The sequence below is a fragment of the Gigantopelta aegis genome, unplaced genomic scaffold, assembly GCF_016097555.1.
Source record: "Gigantopelta aegis isolate Gae_Host unplaced genomic scaffold, Gae_host_genome ctg4417_pilon_pilon, whole genome shotgun sequence".
In the NCBI taxonomy this organism is placed as follows: domain Eukaryota; kingdom Metazoa; phylum Mollusca; class Gastropoda; order Neomphalida; family Peltospiridae; genus Gigantopelta; species Gigantopelta aegis.
The window spans coordinates 16,136-25,447 of record NW_024533852.1 but is presented as its reverse complement, the minus strand read 5'-3'; the positions used below and the strand labels follow the sequence as shown (position 1 = coordinate 25,447).

At 32.5% G+C, this 9,312-nt stretch overlaps 1 pseudogene; it reads right to left on the bottom strand.

Moving 5' to 3' along the window:
- Window positions 1-4,597: 4,597 nt before the first annotated feature.
- LOC121392749 lies at window positions 4,598-6,689 on the bottom strand (annotated as a pseudogene).
- Between the last annotated feature and the right edge of the window lie 2,623 nt (window positions 6,690-9,312).

Here is a 9,312-nt window from a genome sequence, read left to right as displayed (position 1 = left end):
GTGGGTACTAATCAAGGTGCTGTTGTTAGGCTTCACCATCGATATACCTACACAAAAACAGAGACACAACAAGATCTCCTATTATAATGCCTGTTGGTATTTTTTGGTTTTTTGTGTACCTGGAATTACTTTATTATACTGCATCTGGTTTTTAGACAAAGAGTATAACCGCGTAAAAATAATGCTGTCTTATTTGTTGGTGTGATGTGGACTGAATATCTGCTAGATGTTTAATGATGAAGGTAGCTATAAACAAAAAGGAACTCATTATCTGGTTATGTGTACTGAAGAAATACTTCGAGTAAGGATATCAAAACAGATAATATAAAAATTTATTTATAATATTCCAGGTTACAGACATTCCTGGGATGAAAAAGAAATATAGGGTTAAATTTAAGCAGAATGATTTAGATGAATATCATGCTGTATCTGCCCATTATATACGTGTATCTGGTAAGTAGGTACACTAGTGTGATATACTATCTATTTTTTGTTTTACAGGGACATCTTGCTATTTTAGTAATGGACAGTGAAGGTTATATTAATATCTATTCTTTACCTGATCTAACAGTTATTATACAAAGAGAACTGTGTTGATGCAGCTGATGCAGTGTAAGTATAAGTATAACAGTAAAGTGTAAATAATTATTTGCCTTTCCCAGGGGTCAGCGACACTTTGTATCTAGTACAGTTGGTGTTGTTTTGCATCAAAAATCACCTTCTGAGTTCACAAGAGCCTCATCACTGATATTGCTAGGTTAGTAATAGTCACAGTTTGTCACTGTCTATCAGAGGAAATATTTAGACTGGATGTACAATTTTCACTGCCTGTGAAAGTTTCTACTCCTCAAACTCCAGCTAGGTTTTCAAGGCCATTATCTGATGGACCACATCTTGTTGAACTAGAGGAGGTGTGTTGTTAGTTGTACTCTTGGGTGTAACAAAGTGGATGGACTAAGTTGATGTAGTCTTTAGATTTATAATGACAGTAATGATTTGTTTGTAGAGCTGTGGTCTTGAGGTTGAAGCTGAAGTATTCACTGATGGACTTGGACCAGTTATAGCAAGACATCTGTTGAAAGCCCGCAAAGTAAAAGTCTCGTAGAAGTACTAGCTCTAGGAAGAGTGTTGAATTGCCTGATCACTATTTCACCCATCACAATCCTGAGTTAAAAAGTGATTTTCAGGAAAGAGCTTTGTGAGATCAAAATCATTTTATTATTTATTTTATTACATGACCCTTTATTGATACATGGTTTGTTGTTGAACAACTAATTTACAATTGAGAGTGTAAAATGATATGTTTTATTGCTGTCCATTTTATTTCTTATTATTTAGTCACTACATCAGACAATAATTATTATTATTATACATTTACAAAGTTTCCTTTAAAATTAATAGAAGAAATGAAAAATCTCTTGTAAAATGACACTAGTGATATTTTCCATCCATGAAAACAACGTGTGAACTCCCAAGGTTCTTGACCTCTTATAGCACCTTTGAATTTCCTTTTTGATTCTTCTTCTTCAGCAACAGATTTAATGTATAGCTAAATTTGTTGTGAACAGACACAAAAACAGAATTAACCTAACAATTTACCTGAGCACTTTTCATCGCTATTTTCTTTTCTATGTCACTACAACTTGATCCAAACCAAATGTAGACCTGCCATATTTAATAATTACAACAAATGGAAGGGACAACAACAATATACCTCATTGCCATTATCAAGTATCATGACATCCTCGTCAGAGAGATCTCCCCTAAAGATTATAGTATACATCAAGTTACTATAATGAAGATATATATATAGTACTTGACAAAAATCTGGAGTTTTCTCTGAAACTGAGAAAATAGCCTTTTTTCATTGGAACATCGAAAAAGTCGTTTAAATTTCATGTACTCAGCCTCCTGTGAAATTTGTAGTATGATATTTTCACAAACCAATCTACTAACCCTATCATAATCACCACGTCCACCTAAAGCCACCCAGAAAAAATTTTCAGGTTCTGCACCTTCTTTTACCCACAACATTGGAATAGCTTGAACTAGATAACAACATCTTTTATTATTTCATACTTATTAATTACCTCAAAGATAGTTCTTCCCATTGTTCTGCATGTATAGCTTCTTCTGTTCTAGTTTTGCTAAAGAAAACCAAAAGTGAAGAAATATAACTAAGATAGTACCTGCCAATCCAATATATACAATACCAGATCCAGGGGAGTTTTCAAATGGTACTTTTAATATGAAACTATCAAATTAACAACAAAACAATGTACAGTATACAGTTTGTTTTACCAACCAGAAGCACGAGTTGAGGTATTTGGGTTCAGCTGTCACCTAGATCAAAGTTAAAAAAAATTACAAAATTATTTGTCATGAGATGCAAACTTGTGTGTCTGTTAATAAATTATGTACAATTATGGATAATTATGTCACTGTGCTTTCTGCTAATAAGAAACTATTAATACATGTATTTAATTAATGGTTGGATATAGCTAGCATGGTGTAGCTGACCATTCCCATTCCCAAGAGACAAGGGGTGGGGCAATAGATCAACTTGTCTCTGATATTTAGATATTTGCACCAAAGCTATGTTAGGTACCACTACTGTATAGCTGGTTTATTCATGGACATAAAAAATGGTCACTAAAGTTATGTGTAGAGTTAATTTTCATGTTTGCTTCCATTCCTCATGTTTAATTATTACAAAGATTGTGCATTGGAGGGTTGACAAAATGACATCACAACAAACGTATCAGTTATATGGTATAAAAATTTGTGTGAAAGGTAACATAAACTGTGATGACATGGCAACACCTGATTAAGGTGCAAATATCTGGATGTTGGACTAAACCCCTTCCATCTCAGAGAGTGAGAATAGTTGGTTATGACAGACTAGGACACAGTTAACAAACTAATACACTAACATACTTTAATCTATCTTTGTTTGTCTATTTTATTGTCATGTATACACATTTTATCTACTCAGGTAGTGGACGGTGGTCTATTGAAGATTAGACAACACAAACTAATAAATTTTTAAAATGGCATCAATGAATGTGAAGCAGGCATGGGGTCAAATACATTGAATAGTATTTAAATACAAATACAAATACTCTCAAAATATGAAATACAAACTACAAATACAAATACTTCTAGCAGGAATGTATTTCAAATACAAATCAAATACTTTGAAAAATTAATATTTAAATACTTTTCAAATACTGCTTTGTACTATCCAGAACACCCCCATTATTTGCTTTTACATGTAATCAACTAATCATTACAAATTATTCATTGCATCTAATAAACACAAGTTCTTCAAATATTTTGTCACAGATAGTGTACTTGTTGGTACTAATAGGTATTAATAGATCTTACACATAATCTTGCAGAAGAAACAAACAATTTAAAAAAAGTAGTATTTGAAAATTTCATGAAGTATTTGAGATACAAATACAAATACTTCCTGTTTCAAAAATTCAAAATACAAATACAAGTACAAAATACTCCAAAAAGTACTTAAATACAGCTAAATACAAATACTAATGTGTTTGACCCCAAGCCTGATGTGGAGTAACACAAGTCACAAAACAAATATACTTGAACAAGGTAACCTATTCTATAACTCTACCAAAAAATACCCAAAATGTCTAACATTTTCAAATTAAATACTAAATATCATGAGAAACAGGATTTGGCAAATTTTAATTCTAAATGGCAAATTAAAATTACACATTCAAAAATTCTTTTATTTCACACGTTTATCCTTGCTGTACATTAAAAGAATGAACAAAACATATATTGTCTAAGCATGTAGATCAAGTTTACCTGGATCACTCTTCTAGACAGACGTGCTATTATTAGCTCTGATTTGGTAGAGAGCTGGTTTATTAGCATTGAGTTGACTTTGTCGTTTACCCTAATGGGATGAGATTAAAATGTCATTATTACAACATCACCAACCCAGTGTATTATAACTTTCCCTCCGAAATGAGCCAGGAATTGAAAGCTTTCTTGTTTGCTATACAATCATATAATAATAAATATTAATCATAAATTGTATTGTACTTGTTTCAAACGTATGACTTCAATAGCTCCCATAGCTTTTTCAAGTTGTTTTCGAATCCTAAAACATATTTAATCAGTACTGTGTCATGTCAAGGAAATTTTAGCATTAATTTTAGGGCTTTGCTAATGTCGTTCTTTTTGATCTATAGATTTTCAACTTTGTTAATTGTTTGATTAGATAATGCTAAGTAGAATGCAAGCCATTTGCCTGTTTATCTCGGAGCAAAATTAAAGTATTGTCAACCACCAAATCTTACTCTGTATATCTCAGAAACTTCTAAGTGTCTTACATGTACAATCATTTTACGTTGCCTAAATTTAAGATTTATGCTTTACTCATAAAGATATGGATTACATTTTATTAAACAATTAATTATTAAAAGTATTGTAGGAATACACTCTTAGGCAGAGCTTACCCTAATGTAAACTGTAGCCATCCCATGTTACTTGCATCTTGACCCTATTTAATAAATTATTGTCAAAAATTGATATTAAAAATAATAGCATTAGTGTAACTTGCCTGCCAAAAGTACACCACAGTCTGCAGTTCTTCTTCTTCATCACTATCTTCTTCCCCTAACACAAAAAAGTGAATGAACTGTTGCACACATTATGTATATCAAGTACCTTCATCTTCCACGACATATTGGCATAGAAAGAAATAACACTCAGCACTGTAAAAATGTCCTGTTAAAAAATGCATGTCTCCCGCATGAGTTTAAGGAAAATACCTTTTTCCTCCTAGACAATATAGAGAATTTCTTTCCTTCAATGATACAACACTGCATCATTTTTAGAAGGCTATTGTAATACAAAATTAGTTCTTCAGCTTCACTGTTAGTGACTGGGTTATTACGAGGAAAGAAATAGTGCAGACAAGTCTACTTTTTGCTGTTTTTCTTTCTCAGGAGAACCAAGAACACTCTATAAGAAATAGACTAAAGTATTTATGAGTAATTTGTTACTTGTTCTTTCTTTTTTGCCATCATTTGTTGTAGTTTTGGTATAGTCTACAGTAAGGACATCATGCCAGTCATGAAACCACAGTCGAAAATTCAAAGATTCCACACTATAAGTGGTAATATAAATAGCACTTTATCAATGAAGTTCTAATACCCTTCAAGAACTCTTGTCACAGAGGCAACAGTAGGCCGTACTATCATTTCAAGAAGTTCTTCAGCTAATCTTAGGGCAGCTGCCCTCACAAGTCGTGGTGATTTTCGTCCAATCCTAGCAGTATTGAAGAGTACTGTCACAGTTAGTTACTGAAAATGTCTCTTACCAAACATATATATAGAATGGCAGTCCAACACATATACTTCATGAAGATTTTAAAAGTCCCTTTTCAAGTCCATTAGGGCACTCAACTGACAGATATTGTAAAGAAATTGTTGGTAGATATTTAGTTACCTTGAGGCAATTCAAGATAACCTTGTCCCATTGCTGCTTTATACATAACAGGTTTATGTTTTTTAGAGCAATCAATTGAAGGCACAGCCTTAAACATAAGATTGTTATAAATTATGATGTAAAATACAGTACTACTTTAATAGATTTATTGGGATAGCCTCCAAAGTAATCCCAAAATTCTTCAGCTCACTACCCTAGCAGCACAATGTAGTGATGTGATAATAATATACTTGACCTACTGCTCTATATGTTGGATATAACAGCAGTGTTTTTTTTTCTCTACTTTATTAATTCTTTCAGCAATTAGACGTGCTTTAGATCGCTCAGCCAATTTAGATTACCTCCAGACCAAATATATATATTCTTCTTTCCAGCATCAAGAATGAATACATGACTATGATTTAATGAGCTGCTATTTAAGGAAACCTAAAATGTATTCCAACTAGGACAATAATCATTATATAACATACTGACTCCAAATGAAGTTGTTTGCCATTATGTTCACCACAAAGCTGGTAAAGTCGTACTGGTTCATCCTGAAGCATACCCAGAATATTTACATGAACACAATACACCAAATAAATGCTTACCAAATCTTCCAAGGTATAAAATCCCACTCGCAGATCCTCCTATTCAATAATTCAAAGTCATTACAATACAATTTTTTGTACCTTCTATGTATATAATATTGGAGTCAAACAATTCTTCAAATTCATCTGATTCTTCTCCTTGTTCCTCTCTTTTGGTGCGACCTTTAGCTATTAACATATTTCGTATATGAACAGCATGCATGGCTGCACAGGCTTTCTTGTCCAACTATATTACATAAAATAACAACCTAACATGTCAACCAACATACAGATGCTTCTCGTCCAATCCAGTAGTAAGATATTCCAGTCCAATTCTGAAGATTCATTGAAGAAAGTCTACAATCAAAGTGAGTATACCAGTAGACAAAGGAATGAACTTACATCCAAGACAATGTATGCATCACCCGTGTAAAAGTGTCCAAAGAAAGCTATCAATTATCTTAATTGACTATATACATAGAACGGTATTACTACCAACCTTCTTCAACTGGTATTGGATAGAAATTATCAATTTGCCACACAGCTAGACCAGGTAATGATCCAGTATCATCAGTAAACAGCGTGCTATAATCTAAATTAGGGCGAACCAAAGACTCATCCCAGCGTTTAGGTCTATAGGTGGAGAGAAATAGCATAAAAATATGTCTGAAAGAAAATTATTACTTTCGCGGAGAGTAGTTTCTCCTCATCAAACTGTTGTAGCAACTCCAACACCAGCAGATAACTATAATGACATCAATATGATCAACAAGCATACGTTTTAACTTACAACATCTGATTCATTAGAGTGATGTTGTTTATAGTCTGCAATATCTACTAGCCCCTAAAATAACAGGACTGTAATTAAAGTGAAAAATTGATTGCCCTTTTTAAACCTTAAGCACTTTGATTGCAGAAGCATCATCATTACGTGCAGTTTACTGAACTACGTCGACCTCGTTGCAATTTCATGTATCGTTCCTAAACAGAAGTATGATTTTAATAGCACAAAAATAATTTCCCTAAGTGATAATTGTGTACCTTTTGCTTGCTATAAGAAGCTGTAAGGGATAAGAGTATGTAAATTTTAATTGTCATTACAATGGTTGAACATACTTTTAACAGTTTTACTTGCTGCTAATACAGCACCTTGACGCAACAACTTTGTGTCAAAGTCAATGTTATAAAACTCAGCTCCAGTACCAGTCACTTCTGGAACTGGTTTACGAGGTAGTTGTAAGTTAGGGTTATCACTGGTATCTAGATTCTATTATAAATATAAATAATAGTAAGTGCTCTAATGACCGATCATGCTGACCTGTATTTTGAGATAGTGAATAGCTTCAGGGAGTGTGGACCAAACAATTAGATGTCCAAGATAAGACTTTTAAGAGAATAAACAACGACATAGTCCCTCAGGTATGCACTCCAACTGATTACGGGCAGCAATGAAATAAGTCTATAGAATAACAAAGAAAAGTAAGTTATCTTTGTAGACAACTAACCAATTCTGATAATTTGTTGATACCAGGAGGGATCCCCTGAAAAAGTCAGCTTGTTATCTAGTAATTGCATCTTAATTTATAATATGCTATTACAGGGACATACCACTTAGAAACAATCTTTTCAACTTCGTACATTTACAAATGTGAGGCTAAAAAAACAACAATTATTGTCAGTTTGAGTAACAACTTACGGCAATGCTATAATCAAGTTACCCGTTAAATTAAGAGTCACTAAATCAGTCCAAGTATCTGTAGAACAAGGTTAGAGAGTGCAATAAACATTTATCTTATATACCATCAAAGAGGACAATTCCCTGATTTGATTGTGGCTAAAGTTGACACGTGATAACTTGTCCAATAAATAAAACAGATTCAGGAACTATAGCAGGAAAGATAGATATGATACATCATTAGACGATTTTATAATACTTCGTGGCAGATGATTATGAGACATATCAATATCAGTGAGGTTAACTAGCTTGTCCAAATTAGGAGTGTTTGTTCAAGATCTCTCTACAGTAGTACAGTAAATAAACACAAATATGAATACAAGGGGCTCACCCCCACAATTAGATAAATTTAAAGTAGTCAAGTTTGTAAGTTTGTCAATAATTTTAAATAAATACAGAATTAACATGACAATAATGACACACATTAAAATATTGTACTTGAAGACAAAATGCTCCATAGGATTATTAGCAATATTCTGAAAAAGGGAATATAATAATAATATTAAGGGGGTGTACTAACAATTACCAGTGAAGTAAGTTGATCTAGCCGTCTTAATTGAGGAGGAAGTGACTCTGTAATTATTATAGAAAATATCCTTAAATTTTATACATCATATTTTATTGTCAAATAATTTGAAGATTTGAAACAATGACATACAATATCTAAAATAGTTTTGTAACACATACAAAACAGAAATCACTAAGTAATGCTATATATAAATAAGATTGACCACATAATCAATGTTGCATGTATCATATGTTATGATACAACACAAAAGAGCTTTAAATTAAGAATTAATGAGCCTGTCTTAATAACTACACATAACAATATTCTATTTTAGTGATTAATGGACTCCACCCATCTAGTAATATATTTGTACTTACGTATTTCATTGTTGCTCAAATCAAATGTCGTAGACATGTACAATGAACAAAAAGCTGACATATAATAAATACTCATAATATATAAAACATTTTAACCTGTCCAGGTACACTGGTGATCTTATTGTGACTTAAAGATAACACCAATGAGTTCTTTAGCATCCTTTAGTTCATCTGGAACTTTGGACAAATTGTTATGACTTAAATCCTATAAAGAATTCTATATAGAACTATAGAATTGGACTATAAATGAACTTACCAGTGTAACTAGTTCTGATAAGTGGAAGACATTTACAGGAACACCACTATGACTGAGTTTGTTATCTCGAGCAATGATTACCTATAATTAATTTATAATGGAATAGTAAAACAGAAAGGACATTTCACTTTTAGTGAAGGAAAAGTAGAAGGATTAATATCAGAAAGATTCTTCACTTCATTATGTGTCACAGACAATACTTCCTGTAAATCGTAAATGAAAAATTAGAAAATTCTAAGTTCCATACCAGTTTTGAAAATCCATCAACATCATGAGGAATTTCCTCAATTTTTGTTCGATTCAATCGAAAGCCATCGTAAGTTACGCATCTGAAAAGCATTCTTGCACAAACCCTCCATCCTATATGAGTAATAAATGAA